General features: G+C 35.3%; 1 long non-coding RNA gene across 1 annotated transcript in view; it reads left to right on the top strand.

Moving 5' to 3' along the window:
• LOC140751782 (uncharacterized) overlaps nucleotides 1–19097 on the top strand; it is a 592785-nt gene extending 573688 nt beyond the window's left edge. Inside the window, exon 3 of the long non-coding RNA XR_012103380.1 lies at nucleotides 19072–19097. This is a non-coding gene — a long non-coding RNA (uncharacterized LOC140751782). The remainder of the gene's footprint in view (nucleotides 1–19071) is intronic.
• Nucleotides 19098–21459: the final 2362 nt, after the last annotated feature.

Raw genomic sequence — 21459 nt, forward strand, 5'->3', positions numbered from 1 at the left:
TGAATATTATAGGGTTAAAAATTTATTTTCATATAGGATATACCAAGTTACTCTTTGAGAACAGCAATGCATATAATATGTGATAAACTCTAAGAATTCCAATGGAATTTAGATTTGGGACAAATTCAATGTAGTCAGTTCATTGCTTCCTCGTGTTAACTCGTAAGATACTTTTTCCCTAAAAATATTTATAACTACGTAAGTCACACTATCTCTCTTTACCTCAAGAAAAATAAACATTACAGCCTACATTTTCATTCCCAAACCAACACCTCTCAATCTGACAGATTTTCTATCCACTCCCGAACCGACCAAAGTACGTTCCGAACACCCAACTCCACTCATTACCCAAAACATGACAAAAACTGTGCATCCAGAAAATAACTGCAAAACTTTTTAGCCACCAACAAATGTGACCACAATTTAAAATAATGCTCAATTCACTACCATCTCTGCACTCGACTGCACCAACTTCCACGTTTGTTTTTCTTTTTATATAATGGAGCGAAAGCGAATGCAGTCCATCTGATATTAAATCACTATGGCAGAAATTTGCAATACATTGCTGCGATCGAATGACAAAAAGATTTTTTGGGGTACACAAGGACAAAATGAAACAAGATTACCGGTAAAAGACAACTGTATTACAAATTACATACGACAATTAAACAAACTACATAGTACATTTATTACCTATATCTAGAGAATGTGTAATCGACCATCAAAAGTTTATACAATACAGCAAACTTGTATTCCCCAAATTAAGGATTTTTTAAAGTTAATTACACGATGTATAACTTAATCGCATGGTAGTACTTATTAAAAAACATTGAATAATAAGAAAAAGAAAATCGATTGACAAACGAAAATCATGTATAGAAAAGTTTTTTTTGCCCATATCGATTACAAAAGCAACTAATGAATACATTAGGTGTACGATACGTGACGCACAACGATTTACTTGTTCTAAATATTTGATTGTTATCATGAAGACTATCGAATAATAATTTCATGAAACTTAAAACTGTACTGTCAACTCGGATGAGATTTTTTAATTATTAACCCTCGCATAACGACAATAACTCACTAATCTGCCACCGAAACAGCTGTTTTGGCATTATTCACGCGCCGCCCCAACGGCCAGTAATTGAAAATAAACAGTGGACAGAAACATGTGATTTATTAACAACATGCCCACGTTGCAACGAATTGTCGATCAGAAAACTCGCATCATGAATGAAGTGCATTCATTTTGTACGGACCATGGACTTTAAATCCCTTTACGGTTTAAATTTCCATCCCTTTAAGGACGTATTTTGCTGCCGCATGCCGTAATGCCAAACTAGTTTCGTATTTGCAGACTGTTTTCATGCTTTAGGATTAGTAAATTATATTTCACCTGGTGTCAATAATGATGGAGTTTCATCAATTAATCGCCTTACATTAGCAACGTTTTCATGATTGCATTCAAAATGATTTACGGAATACCAATCGGACACGTCCATTGTGAACACACGTTAATATAATTTTAATAATCCAGTTACGGTAACTACGAATAATACAAAATTAATTCCAAAAGTTTTGCGCACCCAGTGCAAGGTGGCTAAAATTAAAATAGAATTAAACGCTCAACGAACACACGACCGCAATTTACCCGCAATTTTAAACAATGCCTCTTTAACCGGACCCGCCTGGCCATCCCGTCCAATTACTGCAACTTTCATATCCGAAACAATTCCCCTGGGAACTGTTGCAATGTCCGAGTGCAATGCACGAAATTCACAACTTTTTTTGATTAATTACACTCTTAACAGGTCTCACAGATTCGACATTTGTAAAAAAACTGATTTTATGATTTCATCAGTAATATTTAAAACTTATTTATACTTCTTCAACATATATGGTCAGGTTAGAAAAGAATTAGTTTATTATTTTTTATTCGTTTCGTTATTTACATTTTCTCCATTTTACTGAGAAAATGTTACGTTTTATTTCGATGATTAAAGTACTATCTCTCTCAATTCGACTGAAACGACTGAATCGGCCTTGTTGTAAAGCGTTGCATTATGCAGGAGGTAGCCACCCACGGAATTATCATTAAACTATTCTAGGAGCAATTACAGTAGCCATAATCGGAATACACTCAAATGACCAAGTAAATGTAATGATTGAGTGATGGGACACATGGAAACGTATATAAAAGAGCATTTTATGATTTTGGATTGCTTTCGGTTTTACATAATCATTATGTACTTTAGCTAAAAATATTAGAATCTAAATTTTAAGAACCTCAATAAAATAATAAGAACCTTAATTAAATAGATTCTCAATAAGTAGCGCTAGCACTACACAAGCTAAATGGGATTCTAAATCTACCATTGTTCTTAATGTTCAGGTCAACGGATGCTTTGCAAAACTTATCAAATTCCCGAGTGATAAAGACATTTATTTCATTTATTATCAAGTGGACTACTTATTCGATTGTTATTTCATTATATTAAAAGGGAAAATACGGAAATTAAAAATTATATAAAGTTTGCTAACCGCAATAACAGTATGTCACAACCAGCGACTACTGGATTTAAAACCAAGTAGACCTCGCACTTACAAATCAACGCAGGCTATTATTATAATAAGCCCCGTATCTCATCACGACCGCTTTCTCGGCATAAACATATTATTTATCAGCTCTGGAGCCCAACTTAAGCCTTTTACAAGCCATTAAAAATAAACAGGCTTATCTGCTGATTTATTTTACTGTGGCCAATGGTAGTTGCATGTATGGTGCCCTGGAGGTTTAAAAAATTGCTCAACTCGTATATTAATGGTAAGAATTACATCAGCTCCCTTATTTAGCAGGTAACTGACGTGCGAGAAGTTTGCAATTTTTGTTAAGAGTGGGGAATAACGAAACTTAAACACGATGGCTTGACTTGGTCCTTGCCAAGTTAAAAATCGTACTATTTGAGACTCTCAATCCACCTCAAACCCCTCTCGCTATGAGACCCCTGCCCAGCAATGGGACAAGTCATCGGCGGACGATAGTGAGTAAACACTGTAGTGGCGAGTGCAACACGTAGAAGTATTGAGATTTTTTTATCACAATAAAGGTATCCATGGTACTGTGATTCCCAAATAGGATAAAATCCCTAATGAAGGACGATCATAAAGTAACACATGTAAGTATCACTTATTCAATACCACCATATTATTGGTTACTTGCCCACACATTATACGATTCACAGTTTACAAGGCTATTTCATTAAGTTAACACTATTACCGGTCGATGCGGTAAAGATATAGGGAAAGATACAGGAAACATAAATTGGACGGTGTTAACCAGTGCCAATATCGATGCAATATGCAATACTGATAACAGTGGTTTAGCTTAGTGATATGAATGTGGGCCATTCTTAGTGGTCCGGAGTTCGAATACCGGGCACCAGAAATCTTGCAATGTTATGTGTAAAGTTAAGTGTGGTGAAGGATAATAAAGTAAAGACTGTTAATTTTTGTACTCAAGACTTAACCATAATCTTCTCAGATTCTCTAAATGGCCTAAATTCGATTCGTACTGAACGAAGACGCGTACTAGTATTGGTGCTGTAATGAATTAATCATATGTTTGTAAGAAAACATACTGATATGTTTGAAAAAAAAATAGTAGCCACCATAACTTGAATACTAGAAATAGAAATAATTTATTAATAACTAAATATAGATTATGTAAGGTGGCTAGATCATTCATGTGAAATTGTATTCGCTACTACGAGTACAATAAAATACCCGACCACATCTTGAATGTCAGAAAAAAATCAGAAAAAAAGTTTAAACCTAAGTTAAGAGTCATTGTATGAAACATTTTTTTTTTTTAAAAAGATGTGTGTTATGGAGTTTCTTTCGCCGCTTCTTCTCCATAACGAAACACCTTGTGAAGTGGTGGTAGTTGTATTGGCTTTCAAAAAGTTCTCTGTAAAGAAGCTATTTTGAATAAAAAAAACAAATCACAAGTACTGATTGGTAGACTTCACACACCTTTCAGTACATTTTTGTCGAAGTTTCTTCACGAAGTTTTTCTTCGCCGTTAGTGCAAATGATAATTAATTTCTCATATGAAAATTACTTTGAAATATCAGAGCCTGGGATTTGGAACTTCGAAAACATCGAGAATCATCCACTAGGCTGTCACATTGATACAGTGTAAGGCCTAAATTAATTCCACGACACTACCTGAGTTTAAAAATAATTGTGAATAAACATCATCAATCAACAACAGCACACAGAACATACAACAGCTCCAGATATTGTAATTTGTTTGTTCAACGAGATTCCTTTCATTATGCGTTCGTGGCCCATAAAATATGCATTTGAAATGAGAAAAATGTGTCGCAGTGTTGCGAACATACCTTCCAGACCCAAAAGAGCCTTACTGCATCAGTCCACACACTCAAATGCACCCTTTCCGTCCAATAAACAAAGTTCAAAATTGAATACGAAATTAAGGTTTTCAAGTTCTTTGAAGGTAAAGCCAACAAGAATCATAATCTCGGCTTCCACAGTGAGTTATACATGTCGTCTATTCACATTAGTTTTTAAAATAAACAAGAAATACGTCTATATTTACAGAGTGCGCTCTGAATTTCAACCGCTTACAATTCTCTTTACAAAACTAAAGCTTACGTTAAAGAAACTAAGTTTGTAGGTTAAGCTTGTGGTCGTTTTGCTCACTGTAACTAAAGCAATTTTAATAATGATTCTGCTTTTATTTTGTGTTTGTTCGGTCATAATATGTGTGCTAACAAGTTCTGAAAGTCACCTTTATGTACTGAGAATGTACTCCCGCTAAAATAAGGTTATAAATAATTTGCTATCGTATTTAATGAAATCTATCTATAGGATCATATTTGCAGGATGCCGACACGTGAAAACCTAAGTTAAAATCTATGTCTATCTACGCTTATGAAGTCTTGGAAACTACTACTAGATTGGTTAAGATACTTTCTCAAAACAAGGCAGTATATTAACTAAATCTTAACATTTTCCTTGCATTGTAAAATAAATACCTAATCAAGATTTATTGCAGCAATAAGGTTAACCTATAAACAGAGTGGATGTCTTTATTCCGAACAACATAAATAGAGATTCTCATAACAAGGAAAATCTGTAGTACCCAGAAATTGGAAAAAGCTATTAATAAATTGTTAATTATAGCAAAGAGATAATAATATTATGTATATAAGGGATATAATAAAATCAAATCATACGCGGTAGTGTATCGCTAAGCGCGTGGGACGACCCATTCCACTCGGGGCGTTATCTCTCGAATAATCACTTTGAACAACCGAGTGGCCCACGATTAGAATCTTAAATCCCCCGTAAATTTTCTATTCCGAGGGCCATTATAATGGAATAACATACCAAGTTTGAGGGCAAAAAATGTACACGAATAATTTGATCATACTCCCCCTGTTGATTGCGAAATTTCAATCAAGCTCGTAAATGGTACACATACTCGTATCGACACTCGAAACGACTTTTTTGGGGTTGCTGCAGTCGACTTTGTGAATTCATTGGCCATTCGAATACCAACTCTAAATTCCCCTACATTAACTACTTTCAGCATTCAGATACACCAGTACATGCAGTTTGGCCAATGTATAGCAAATGACACAGATTTATTTGTCCGATTCAAATGGCAATTGTAGCTTGTGTGGATTTATTCATCACATAGAGTAGACTGCACTAATTATGTAGGGATAAAGGGCTTAGAGCGAAAGGACGGCCATTTGGTCCGGAATGCAAGTCTGAGTCAGCGGCGAAAGCTGCTTTGAGCATTGTGCTACTGCAGAATTTTAAGTTCTTGCGGGAAATCTCTTTGAGGAAACGTTTAGTGTTCTTTTGTAGTATAAAACTAATCTTCTAACTTTTATAAAGAACAATTTGACAAAACAAGGTTTTAGTCCGTCACTAAAACTACACCGCTTTTTTAACATGAAACGAATTGAAAAAACAGTTATTATTTCATGTCAGGGCAGTCCATTGTAAAGTGCAGGTCTATGATGGGTACAAATTATAGATTAAAATATATCTCACACCTTTGGGAACTTTTAAATTTCCCGGAATAAATGTTATTATTTAATTACTTGTGTTGTTAAAGAAAGTGATCAATAATTTTATACTCATGTGACTTCGGTATATCACCTGAAATCAAAATCTGAAAGTCTGAAAGGCCGACATTTTTACCACGTAGCTCAAATCATCTATTACCAAAAAACATATAAGTATAATCATTTTTGGAAAAAAAAAACTTCCATTAACGACGCTGTTAATAACATACAAGTATCAAGATTTAAGTTTCCCCACGATGTAATTTTTTTAGTCAACCCTTTTTAATTAAAACGTTATTTTGGTGTCCTCCCGCTGCCAGTGTAAGGGTGTAACAATAACGCAACTTTAATTTGACTTGAAATAGTGCACCCTTAAATTCTTTATTAAAATTATCATCTCTCGGAGGGTCAAAGAACACATTACTATCTAAGTTACAACATCGACCTTTCGGCACATTACTTTGTTTCATTTCGCTATGCAAAATTCGCTAGGTATTGTTACCCGAATATCTACTTTCGTCTTAGGATATAGTGGTGATATTAGTAAAATCGGCTGCGCAAACTTATTCAAGCTTTATAATATTTAACTCATTGTTATAATTTGAACCTTTTGCTGGAGTGCTTAATGTTGAAAGGTTATTGTTGTGTAACAGTCGGATAGGACTATTGACACTTGGAGTGGAGACACGCGAACATAAGCACGTGCCGCTCGCTCCCCGCCGCTACGCACTCCTTGTTACAACGAGAACTGTGCCGTCCTGTAATTACACACAAATTAGACAAGATTTATTGAGGGGTGGAACACCTTGGCAACTATGGAAGGTACTAATAACGGTTGGCCAGTTCCGATATTGCGATTAATTTGCGAGGATAATTTCTTAGGAACGGTAAGAGGAATAAATCACAGCGATATTGAAATTTTCGAGTGGCTTCTGATATTTCTCTCCGAGGGAATTTTCTATACGCTAGTGCTGCAAAAAATACAAAATTGATATTTAGGTATTTTCATTTTAGAGCGAACTATTTTGATTACCGATTTCGTGATTTTCGAGTATTGCAGTCTACAGTAAGTAAATCCTTACTTAATATTATAAATCCGAAAGTAACTGTCTGTCTGGTTGTCTCTTCTTCACGCCTTAACCACTGAACCGATTTTAATGATTTTTTTTACAAAGATAGTGTGAGACCCGAGAAAGGACATAGTATAGTTTTTATCCCGGAAATCCCTCGGGAAGTAGGGATGGCGATCTAAGATCATTTAATCGGAGAATCGATCTTTAGGATCAAAAAATCGATTATTTTTATCGATATTAGTAAGAATTTAATCGTAAACTATGCATTTAATCTTTAAAAGTGATGATCTTTAGCAAAGTTGTTGTCTATGAACCCACGAAGTTTTTCAGAGTTGGTACGACCAATTTTCGCCAGATGGCGCCACTGCCATTCCAATGAAGGTACGAATTTTCTGTTTTATGTATGTTAGTATGTCATATTAATTTCTTTTAAACGCGGGCGAAAAGCCGCGGGCAAAAACTAGTATGAAATAAAGTAAATATGAATATGAGTTAGTTTTTCAAGTGTGCGTGGGTGGCAAAATCCGAAACTGTAAGGATTAGCGAAAAATGCTAGCGATTAACGAAAAAGGAAAATCAAAGAAAAACAAACAAACAAACACATCGCAACGTAAGGATTAAATACTGGGAAACAATATATAATTCTTACGTTACGTTCAAAAATTATAAAAAAAAAACCTAAAGGAAATGGTTATTTTTAAAGACAATGCATTTTTTATACACTTTATGCCTTAATTAACGAATTCTTCAAAATTGTTTTTTTCCTGCTTTAGGGCGAAACAAAACATCAGCATTATCTGTAACTGACTTTCGAATGGTTATATTACTTAATACATAACCCTATGAATGCTACGAAACTTTTATATTCATAACTAATCGACGTTTTTGATTCTAATCAAATATGCTGAAGCACTTATAATATACGATGAAAGCATACAAATTGGTGTAGGTACGTCATAACTGTAACGACGTAATTAACCTGTCACGCGTCAACTTGACGACGTTAAAATTTTCCATTTTAATCACCTGTCTCACCGCACACTGGTTGACGAAAGGTAAGGTGCGAATTTTTGAAGTGTAAACTTCTTAAGCGGCGTTGTGCACTTTTTGTGTTGTGTAAAAAATCATAAACTCGCGTCAGGACACGTGGCTAGATCGAAAATTCGGTCCTCATCCGGTGTCAGCATAGAAAAAATATGTCAATAGGTGTCAGTTTCAATTTTTTATTAATTATATTTTATTATTCAGGTTAGCTTTCGAAAGCTTTAACTTCTGCCGGCAACCCGTTATTTTTTTTTTACATATGTATACTATAAATATGTATTGATAAGTTCTACTGCTATATCCATTTGGTACAGAAGTCAAAGATTATTGGAAATTTTATTCGAATAAGTAGAAAATATATTTCCCTTATAACATTCTTCAAAAGGGGAAACGTTAATACTAAATTGCTTTTATAAGTCGGTAGAAGGACTGTCGTACTTGATTTGTCAGTGTTCATACAAGATAAACGTAATATACTCACCATCAACCCTTTACTGTCCCACTGATGGGTATGGGTGTTCTCAGAATGAAGGATAAGGCCATATTCCACCGTGCGGCCCAAGTGCGAATGAGTAGACTTTTTCCGCACACCTTTTAGTTATTTTGTGTTTTTTTTTTTTAATATCTCAGACTTCATCACGATGTTTTCCTACAATTAAAGTTAAATTCTAATGCGCACATAATTTTGAAAAAATATAATTTAAATCTCTGACAGCTCAACAAAAGGCTATAACTAATAGGTTATCAATGCTTTTTCATATTATTAATAGGTATATTTAATATCACTGTAGTTTAAATAGTTATTACGTGAGCCATAATGGTTATCATTTACTCGTTTACAGTAAAACAGGTGACTTAACACTCGATTTTAATGGTACCATAAAATAAATATCACCGTTTAACCCTTCGACGTGACCCAGCGGATTTGACGACTCCATTTAACAAAAGGTGGACATTTGGCATACAATAATGACGTTTTTAGTGGACCTTTCATATTTTTATTACGTGTTTATTGGCCATTGTCGGACGTGTGGCTCGTGAGGGATACTAAAAATTGGCTAAGTGCGAGTCGAGTCGCTCATCGTTGAGGATTCCATACCACTAAAGTTTTCATTTTTTTTTTTATTTAAAGTACCTACTTGTTAATTTTGTTATAACGGCAGATAGAATTCCATGCATGCATTGTGCAAATTTGAATTATACTCCTATTACGACTCAATAGTTAGTACGAAACATGTCGAAAAATAACAGTTTTCTGTCTACTTACAAATTTATTTTTAACTTTTTTATTTTTTTACATTTAGGTACTGTTATAGCGACTACAGCAAAACACATTGTAAACATTTTAAGCGTCATCTATCACGGTTCAAGAATAACAAACCTGTGACTGACGGACAGATGGACAGACAGCGGGAAATTAATAATAGGGTTCTGTTTTTTCGCTTTGAGTATGGAACCCTAAAAATGATTCATCTTTGCAGGTAGGCATTATCTGGTCTTCTCTGCGTCCTTCAGACTTAATGAGCGAAAATAATGGCCCGTTGACGGCTTTCTTTCGAATATTAGTGTGTCTTGATGACGTTTTAAGCCCACTGAACACGAAAAGGTAAAATGTTTAACACGGAAATGTTAAATTTATAAAATAAGTGGGATAAACAGAAATTATGTTTTTCGTATTCTAATAACATGAGTCATTCTAATAACATTCTAGACATCAAATAGAATTCTAATACTCTTCATGTCATTCTAATAACATGAATAAAATTCTGATAATTGAACTGTATGGGAAGGGATCATTTTTGATAGAGTAGGTACATATTGTTAGGTACATTGTGATAAGTCCAAAAAAACCTATTACATCTTACCATAGATCGATAAAACTCCAAATCCTGTCCGTTTATGGATTCCTCTGTCCAATTCCTTAGCCACCACCTACGAGATCCCCGGAGAGGGCAACTATTGGTGGACAATACTATTCGAGTTTCGATTTTATGCTTACTATGTTACGCTTAACCCTATTATATTCTGACTTATGAGATCAGGCTGTCTACTTATCTGCAAAGTAGATTTACAGACAGTTATAAAATTATGAAGACATAAATTTTATTTATGTCACGGGTATTATCGGAATCCCGAACTGAAGTGATTCTAATAATATTTTATATTTTTAAGATGTATTGAGTCTGGCGGCACTACCGCCACACCCATTTCTACCTCAAAACAGCAGTGTTAATCGCTGCTGTGTTATGGTTTATAAGGGTGTGGTAAGGGAGACATACTTTTCCGAGGCGTTCCAGCTTAGTCCACAGGGGTTGCGGTGCATCTGTGGCCAATTTCAGGTAGGATTTTTATTCTATATGGGGTTGATTACAGATGTCCATGGGCGGTAGTAGCCACTTAGCATCAAATGGACTGCACGCAAAATATCTAACGAAAGTTACAAACGGGAGTTTATATAGTCCATCTGATTTTATGTGGACTTCTCATAGGCCTCTATTATTCTTGCTAGACAAAGCCGTGCAACGCTAAAGGTAAAAGCTAGTTAATTTATGAAAATTGATACAAAAGTAGCATAAATCTTATCATTGTCGCGGTATTTTACGTAAATTTGCAAGTCAAACCCAAAGCTACCTATACTCCTTTCGCTCCCCATAAATGAGTCACACTAATTACTGCATGCTATAGACAAAATAAACAAATAGACTCCAAGAATAAATGAATGTTAATTAATAAGACTGTTTGTTTCATCAACGCTTAAGATGACTTGCTGCTTGCATTATATGATAACAGAAATGCCGATTCCTCTTTATAAATAGGCACCGATAGTTTTATTCTTCATCTCATGTTATTGGGCAAAGTAAAAAGTTTATGAAATCTTATAACAACAAGAAACATTAAAGGTCACCTGTCATTACGAATCAAACGAACTTTAGTAAATACAGTAAGAAGGACTATAAAAACACAGTTGGAAAATGTGTAATGACAATTTTATTAATGTCGTGCTTTTGGAATCTATTTGTTAGTTCGTCGACGTTGCATGCATTTATCAAATGTGCGAATGTCGTACATTAATTGCTTGACTTGTTCAGCGCCCAATAAATAACATTTCACGACTACTGTACAAGTATACCTACCTACATGTTTCACAATAAAACCAACCATTTAAATTAAATTCCTTTGAGTGGTTTTAATGTTAGTCATTTAATAAACTCATAATAAAATATTACTCAATTAAATTATTGCAAAATAGCTGACTGGAAATATTTTTCATGTTTTTATGGTATTTTCATTCGAACAGTAAAAAATATAATTAATCCCAACGATATCGCAGACTGGCTTGAAAGCAGTCACCGTCGCCAATGGACATTTGGCCTGGGAGGAGAGGTCTTCTTGCACCTTTTGGAAAATCCATGTGCTAGCGCTCCGGGAATACCCTTAAAATAGATATTTGCTTCCAAATTGTCGAATTTTGAGACAATATCGATTTCCCTATTAACATGGAAACAGATGTAAATATATTTGTAAAGATCGAGAACTTTAAACCGTATTATTATTAGCTCGAATTAGACGAAAACTCAACAGTCAGTTTAAGATAGTTTTAAAACCGTAGCATAGAGGGTACGAAGTAAGGGAGAAGGTCGTAAAATAAAAAGTGTTTGCTTAGCCCGGAGATAACGGGGACGAAGTTGGCTGATAAGTTTTTATTTCGTAAGGGGGGGCAGGTAAGCTTGGAGTAATATAATGGATATTGTTTTGAGAGGCTTCATTCTAACAAATCCTGTGTTTTTTTTTTATTATATAAGAGTAGCAGACGAGCATCAATCCACCTGATGGTAAGTGCCTACTGGTGCACATGAACATCTGTAATCAACCCCAGATAGGATTAGATATTTTACCTAATGTCGGCCACGGATGCGCCGCTTTCCCTGCCGGCTAAGCTGGAACGCCTCGGAAAAGTATGTCTCGGTCGATGGCGCGGTCTTATCCTCAAGGAACCCCTGTCTTACGAATATAAAAGGTCGATTCACAATTTGTAAATATTGCAAATATTGTAAAATTACAATCTCTTCGTAATATATATAAAATCCCATAAAACCTTTTAAGCAAACAAACGTAACATTTTTTAACAGAAATTGATAAAACAATATTTATAAAAAATAATTCCAGACTGATCTAAAAATAACTCTGGCTCAATCATTCCGTCATTATTGTGATTCCAGCGATTTCCAGTGATTCCAGTGATTCCAGCCAATAATTTATAAAAAAATTAATTCTTTGAATTTAAGATAGGTATTTATTCAATTACCTATTAAAAATCCTTAGAAGCAATTATTGGCCTTTGTATAGAATGGACGGTATTTACTTCAAAATAAATCGCCAAAGCAGCTTAACGTTTCAAAGTATGGAGGTGTTTATTTTAGATTACTTCAGTCGAACTGCAGTTGGACATAAGACGTGCTCTTGTACGGCTCACAGACGCTGAAAATGCTCACACCGCATCATAATCGACATGGTGACTGTTAAGTTTATTAATTTTATTGATGAGGTGCAGGTGCAGGTTTTATTTCTGCCCCATAACAGCAGCGTTAGCGCTGCTTTGTTTTGATTTGAAGGGAGACATACCTTTACGAGGCGTTCCAGCTTAGTCCTCAGGGGTAGCGGCGAATCTGTGGCCGACCTCAGATAGGAATTTCTAATCGTATCTAGGGTTGATTACAGAAGTCCATGAGCGGCAGTAGCCACTTAACATCAGGTGGATTGCATGCTCGTCTGCTACTCCTATATTAGAAAAAAAGGTAAATCTGTATTTGTTTCTCGTTTGCTAAAGAAAATACATTCAGCAACTAACTCAAAATCGAAACTGCAATCGAAAAGATCTTTACATTTTTTTGCTTTAGCAATGCTTGTTATATTCTTACTCGTAGTTCTATGTGGTTTCTATTATGATAATTAGGCACTGTTAAGTAGTCATAGTCAGCCTGTTTACCATGTCTATTTCAATGTAAATACTTTTAAAAACTTGCCTGTGACCATAAACGACTATAGAATATGTAAACGAAATGCATACTCTCCTCTAAACTATTAACAGCATACAAGTCATCTGATAAATGAACAATACTGTTTATAATCTTTTGTAGTAGATTTCGTCTGAGAGATAATTTGAAACCTCAGCCTTACCACATCTATCAAATAGAAATACATCAACTTTACAATGTTTTTGCAAGTAAAATTGATGTCTCGCGCAGTTCAAAGTCAAACTCCGAAAAGTTCTACTACATGACCCTTCGTTGCGACCAAACTTATTCATTTATGAATATATCTCCAAATCAAATTAGATCTAATCCATTAAAAAATACTGTTGCTTTCCAAAATAAAAAGGCATGTAATCATAAATCAACCGATCCCCAAATTGATTGCAATACAAAATCAAACTCCAAACCCCATGGCATGATTCCTGCCCATTCTGTATTTTATCCTGGCCTGTTATCCTTATGTACCGACATTAAATCCCTACCCCTTCCTTAAACAATGTCTTATCATTTTTATACTCCTAAACCCCGTGACTTAGGGTGAATTGCGTAAATGACTTGTTTCAGTAACAAAGAGTTACTAGTTGTGCAGAAGAGAAGCGATATAGAGATATTTTTGTCATACACATTTAAGAGATTGTTTTTGTTGAAAGCGCTATACCATTTTCTAAGGCAGACAAGTGTAGAAAAAAGCTAGTATTTATTATTGCTACGCGAATTTTCAATGACTTTGGTAGAATTTGTTTAAAGCACTTCAAATTAATCGCGAGAAAACCTGCATATCTGAGATCTTAAAAAAAGCTCTGAAAGGTACGTGAAACGTACGTAGTCTACCGAATAGACTCGAATCGGTAAATTCGCACCAGGCAAGTGCGGTGAACTATGGCGTAATCTTTCCCACTCTGAGAGGACCCATGCCTAGCAGTGTCTTAAAATTAATCGCTTTACATTCGCTCGCCTACAGTAGAACCTGAAAGGATTTTTTGAATGGTAAATGCATTCTTCCCATCACTAGAAATAAAACATCGAAGACGTATCGGTTTTGTGATATGGCCAGATTTATATCGTACACTCAATAGAGGAGGATATCGTGACTGGATGTAGTTTTGTTCTCTTTGATTATAATGTTTATAGCGTAGTGATTTCAATGCATATGTTGATCGGTATCGTATCATTGTATCAATTGTTTCATAAATTGATATGTTATTTTACACAGAAAACGAACGTATATTTTTATTTCATCGTTTTAATTAAAAAATGTTATTGGCATTGGCATGTCATTGAGTATGAAATTATAATTCTTAGGAAATGTTTTTAAATACTTTTTTCTAAATAAATTGTAATCGAGCTCGTTTAATTAAAGTTTACTTTACTTCCAAATAGTTTCCTTCTAATTGTTTTTAACAGTGTGCTGCTAACGTAGAGACTTCATTATCATAATTTTCTCTTTATTTTCATTAAATATATATAATAAATATAACTCTGTAAGTTAGTTAAGAAAGCATTTCTCGTATATATTCAGTTATTTGAACCATATTACAGTTCAACGTCTTATCAAGTGCAATTTAAGGTGTAACAAGAGGGCGTAAAAAGTATACCTTCATAAACGATATAATTTAGGGCGTCTAGACAGAGTACGGATCCTCGCTCAGTCTGTCTCGTTCCGTAACGTAATATATGAGCGAGACGTGCAGCTATCGGGAAATGCTTTAGTTTTAAGAAATGAAAATATAGGAGAATTTCATGTAATAACACATACGAGTTTGTTAAGAAAATGTTGGTGTGAATATTTGTTCGTTTAGTTTAACCGTTGTCTGCTTGTTCTTCTTCTTATTGCTTAGTCGTCAGCTTTTAAAAGCTGTTTGTGTATGAAACTCAATTAGCAAAAAGGCATGCAGTCTAACTGATAAGTACTGACATCATCAGTTAAGATATTGTAGGTGTACTATTGGAGTTCAACGAAAGTAGAACAGTGTAGAGATGCACTGCTGTACTAAGACAGATATTAGAGAAACTTAGCAATCAAGACATTTTATAACAAAGCTAAGTTCAATTCTTCCTTAAATAACATTTGAAATTTGACACCAAATTCAAGCAAATATAGTCCGCGCCAAACTGCTAGTCCGCTCTGAAGTTTTTGCGAGCAGGTGTAGTCATACAATTTGCTATGGCGACGCGATTCATTTCTATATTCAGAGCGGACTAGCAGTTTTACGGGGATTATACCATAATAAAAAAAATGAATAGGTTCCAATCCCATTGGTATATGTATTCAGAGCTATTAGAGCTTATAGCAATATACCCATCAAATGATTGCACAATCCTTAAATTGAAATCCGTCAATCCGTCCATCCATTTATCTATTGGCGTAAGCTGCGTGCCAAATCAATTCATTAGCAAACTAGTGGCTTAATACTATCAGACAATCAATACAGGGGTAGTCTAGGTGTTCATTTAAGTCAAGATTGAACTGGAGATTAAACAGTGGATGGTTGGCTCCCCTTTCTGCATTCAAGTTGAGAGATGACAGCGGAAATCGGGAGTGGACCGGTCGTTACATGAAGTGTGCGGTTCAGTGTGGAGTTGTTTTGTGTATGCTTGGATTCATGTTTAATAGGAATCCTGTGTAATAAAGCGCTTATATTCTAGCAACGGTCTTATTTGCCGACATTTAAGTAGTGGTTAACGTGACTGTCAAAAGGGCTTTCAAACTGTTCAGCGACTATTAAGTAGCTTAAATGCAGAAACAGTTGACTGGTGACAGATTTTACGAATAGAGTCAAACTTATACCACTCGTCGGTCGCTCAAACATAAATTTAGGCACCCGAGTAACAGTAAATTATTTGTTATAAATAATAAATATATTCATTGTTTTGCCTACCAAATTCTGTGTAGGACAGTTGTCGAATTTTCAATTGCCAAAAACGGTAGCCTTATGCAACTATCGCTCGAAGGTCAAATATCCCCATATAAGACGACCTTCACCGAGCTGGTTAATGGATGAAAAGTGTTTTAATTCTAATTAAATATGTTGATAATTATATTGCAAATGGGTCGCCTCAAAAAATTCAGTCCGGAATATGATTTTTTTACAATTATTTTTTTCTTAAACATTTCACTGGTCTGGTTTATGGACAGATTACATACCAATCGAAATTATGAAGCCTATAGAATATGCAAATGTTAGGTTGACTATTCTTTTCCTGTCACAACCCTTGGGTAAGCGGGTATAGACAGGTAAACAAGTTGGCCTACCCAAGGACTGTGACAGGAAAAAATAGTCAACCTAAAGAAATTTTTTAGTCAACCCATTTGCAAATACCTGTTGGCATATTTCATTTGATATAAATCGTTTCATCCATTAACTAGCTCGGTGAAGGTCGTCTTACACTGGGATCCTCTACTGCTAACGATTAACCATTGGGCAGTTAGCCTAAATTAAATGTAGGCAAAATTATCTAAACCATAAAAGCATACTCGATAAGATCACTAAAACGTTACTATCCTCCATAACGAATATAAGCAATAACGCTGTTGTGTGGACTTTGTACCATTCCCACTGCCGAGGGACATTATTCCTCCTTATCGGGACTCGTTACTCGCCCCTAATAAAACCTTTCCCCTCTAATCTCAAGGGTTGTTGGAACTCTCAAATTTAATAAGAGCAACTTTAAAAACAGAAACAATAAGCGTGACGGCCGATAGCGTGGGTAGTTACAATTAATTGTTTGCTTTGTTCAAAAGTTTATTAACTTCAACATGTTACTATTGTTCCGTTATTGTAAAGTCAAGAACCTATTCTCGAATTCAGTTGCAATGTTTGAATTTAAAGGAACATGTAGGATCGTTCTAAGAGTGAGTCCCTTTTGTTTATACACACAAAATGATCTTCACTCTACTTGTGCTTTTGACCCACGTTACTAGGATGGTCATATCAAACTTTATTTGAATAAAAAACATTACTTCAACAAGACAAAATATTGTTTGAAAAACTAGGTCTTAATATCTACCTAATTAAAAATGATTATTAAAAATGTCCTAAAAATATAGCCTGTGTCACTCCCATTATTTATACAAATGCAGAGACACCTCATGTGGCAAAATCGTAAATTATGTAAAAGTCCGTCAATCGATTTGAGCTGCATGGCAAATAATAAGACATACATGCATACGCTTGAAAAACATTACCCTCCTCAGTGTGTTAAATAAGACTAACGACTAATAGAAGTGTGATTGTAAAAATGGCTCCGCTGCAAATTATAATACGTTATAGAATTGTTCCTAAACTCTTCATGCAATAAATTTAACGATAACAAACTATTCCAACCTAAAACCAACAATCCAAAACTAAGTCAGAGAAATTAACGAATCGATAATTTACAACCGGCAGTCGGTGGCGAATGTAAAATTTTGCATCGCCCCCACCCCACTCACATTAGACGCTCCAGTTTCTGCTGAGTCAACTATGTTGACGGTACATATGGCTTATACGTTCGGCAGACAAGAGATTTAATTGGTTATAATATCACTTAAACTACAATAACATAAATAATAAACGCTTAGACATAATTTGAAAATAAATATAAATATTACGTGTAAATATAAGATGAAGCCACCAACTAACCAACCACCGGCGGTACGAACGCCACACCTACTTCTGCCTAATAACTGGAGAGTTAAACGCTGCTGACGGCTGCTGCGTTCTAGTTTGAAGAATGTGGTGAAGGAAACATACTTACCCGAGGCACTCAAGCTTAGTCCTCAGGGGTAGGGGTGTATTTGTGGGCGACCTCACGTAGGAATCTTAACTTATCGGGGGTTGATTACAGATATTCATGGGCGGCAGTAGCCACCTACTATCAGATGGACAAGAATTATTACAAATCTCTAACATAAAACATATTTTTCTATAATTCTGTTATTATTTTATTTGAGCAGTAATATGAGCAGTTAAGTAAAAATTCCATCCAATAACAATTTAAACTAAATCTTACATTGTTTTTCCTCTATGTAAGATAATAGAATAATAATTTAATTATCTTATTTTTTACTCATCTCCATCCTTCCTGACCGTGTGTCTCCACTTAAGCATGGGACCGCGGTAATGTACCCGTGAATGCAGAAATGATAGTTTAGAAGACCCCATTAATGAAGGATTAATGAATGGAACTGTATAATTTGAGAATCATTGTATGGAACATAATACAAAAGAGCTACTTTCTGTTCGTGAAATAGTATATAATTAGTCGTTTTACCTAAATTTTGTGGTTGCAACTTGAGGTCACAATTTTATTTCATACTGGGGCCTTTCACGTCATCGTTGGCGTGTACAATTCCTATTAAACTTATAATCATTATTTTTAACAATTTCCAACCCTTCCAAAAAATCTTCTTCCTAACATTCACATCTAAAAGTAAAAAAATCCTAGCACATCAGAAACTAAATCGACGCTATATAAAATCCATTTTCTCATTCGCATGAAAGTAAAACTAAGTTTCATAAAAGGATGCTTCTTTCCGAGCTATGAGGATGTTGTACTAAACTTTGGCCATGCAAGTTTCACATCAAAAATCTGGATCAATTTTGTTTCTGCAGCATTAATACGTGAAAGTTCTAAGTTTGTGAGCTTGTCCCACGTTCAGCGAGTAACGAGTGAAAATATTTTATTCGAATAAATAAGTATTAGAAAAGAGCTTTTTTATAATATAGGAGTAGCAGACGAGCATGCCGTCCACCTGATAGTAAGTGACTACTGCCGCCCACGGACATCTGTAATCAACCCCAGATAGGATTAGCTATTCCTACGTGAGGTCAGCCACAGATGCGCCGCTACCCCTGAGGACTAAGCTGGAACGCCTCGGAAAAGTATGGCTCCATTACCACACCCTTCAAACCGGAACACAGATGCAGAAATAGGTGTGGCGGTGGTGCTGCCGGAGTCGAACCACAAAGGGTTCTTCCACCTTCAAAGCATGAAGTCCACCTGATGGTAAGTGGCTGCTGCGGCCCGTGAACATCTACAATACAGATAAGATTAGACAGGTATCTTATTAAATTTGGTTGATTACAGATTTTACCAACTGTAGAGAAGATTAGCTGCATGTGTGGCTGACCTAGGATAGGATTGGCCACAGATAGGTACGCATACGTTGCTTCCACAAAGGACTAAGTAGTAATGCCCTGACCACACCTTTTAAACCGAAACACCAGAATATCGCTTAACACTGCCATTATTAGGCAGAAATCGGTATGGTGGGAAGCCACCGAAGTAAAATAATTCTTCCATCAACTAAAGATGAACGCAACTGGAACTTATGGAAAAAGATCTGTACCCGTCAATAAAAATGTTATAGGATTAAAGCCAAAAACCACTGTCTTAAATACTACCACTTAAAATCAAGATGAACGCCCGATGGCTAGTTGCATGACAATTGGCACAAGTTTTTATTCGCTTGTCGTTTCCTCGTTCACGGTGAATCAAATCAATAAAATTGTAAGACAATAGCAGCGTGAACAAAATCGAGCTATTGTTCTAACGTGATTCAGTACTAGATATAGCGGATCAACATATGTTTGAAATGATAACATTTGAACTCGAAGCGAAGATATAAATGCAAGATATAGAATGTATTGTGCAAACGATACCGATTCCGGGAACGGAATGTATAATAATGTGAGCACTATTCTAGCAATGATAACAGAGAGCTTTATAGCCGTGTCTTCCGGTATAACGTTATTCGGATAGTTATTTAAGATAATATGGTAGTATCTATCCTTTGTGGTTCAACACCGGAAGCACCAACACAACCTATTTCGGCCTAATACCATCAGTGCTTAGCTGTTGTGTACCGCTTTGAAGTGACTACAGCCGATCATGGAATTCTAGAATCGACCCCTATAGAGATTGGATATGCCAAAGATCGGCTACTGACGGGCTATCTACGGACTAAGTCGTAATGTCACAAATAAGTGTATTTTTCTTAAAACACCTTTCAATTCAAAACACAGCTACTTAACACTGCTGGTGAATAGGGAATATGCATGTGATTTAGATTTGCTTGTTATTTTTTTCCTTTGTACATTACGGTCCTGAAATTACATCTAAAACCATTATTTTTTCCTTATTTCGTATTAAATTGTTTAAAAATTTAATCAAAAATCGTAAATTATGCGAGCGAAATTCAAATTTGCAAAACGCATTCCCATTGGTCGAGTCTAAAAATGACGTCACATAGCGTGTTACGATGTTTATAGGCGTCGATACTCAAACTGTTTGAGAGAAAATTGTTTTTGTCTATATTCCTACAGTGTTATTTATTACCTAGTGCGATTTTTCTACATAGTATTATTAGGAATAATCAAGAACAATTATTGAAAGTAGTTTTGTCAAAGCACAATCGGACTATTTCCCTAAAATATGCAAAATGAATTAACTTGTTTTTATGCATAGGTCGATTCAGAAATATTTAACTGATCATAACTTATTTTGTAAACATTCTTTACTTTTCTTTTTTTTATAATATAGGAGTAGCAGACGACCCTACAGTCCACTTGACGGTAAGTGGCTACTGCGGCCCATGGACATCTGTAATCAACCCCAGATAGGATTAGATATTCCCACCTAAGGTCGGCCACAGATGCGCCGCTACCCCTGATGACTAAGCTGGAACGCCTCGGAAAAGTCTGTCTCCCTTACTCCTTCACCCTTCAAACCGGAACACAGCAGCGCCTAAAACTGCTGTTATTAGGTAGAAATAGGTGTGGTGGTGGTGCCGCCGGAGTTGAACCACAAATGGTTCTACCACGTTCAACCTTTCACCTATCTTTATAATATTATAATAGATTATAATGCATTTTGTATGTTTCAAATGATAGTGTTTGATTTAGAAGTCGATAAGTACCTAACGAAGTAGCTGATCAATGCAATATTTTAAAATTATTTACCTAAAATTATTGTTTGTTACAGTAAATGCAATTGTTAATGCGATTTTGGAGATACTTTATCTGTTTCCTATAATCTTGCACCACATTTTTCGCACCCTTTGCAAAAGAAAAAACACTATATAATGTATTTATAGTAGTGGTTTTGCACAATAACTCTAGGAAATATTTATAAAGTGGTTATTTAGCCTTTCCCATGAGGTAAATAGCGATGAAACCTGATAACGTTTAATAATACATTTATTTGCATACAGTTATCATC

Source organism: Epargyreus clarus, unplaced genomic scaffold (genome assembly GCF_041222505.1).
Source record: "Epargyreus clarus isolate Ecla_fem2 unplaced genomic scaffold, WU_Ecla_fem_2.2 ptg000023l, whole genome shotgun sequence".
NCBI classification, from domain to species: domain Eukaryota; kingdom Metazoa; phylum Arthropoda; class Insecta; order Lepidoptera; family Hesperiidae; genus Epargyreus; species Epargyreus clarus.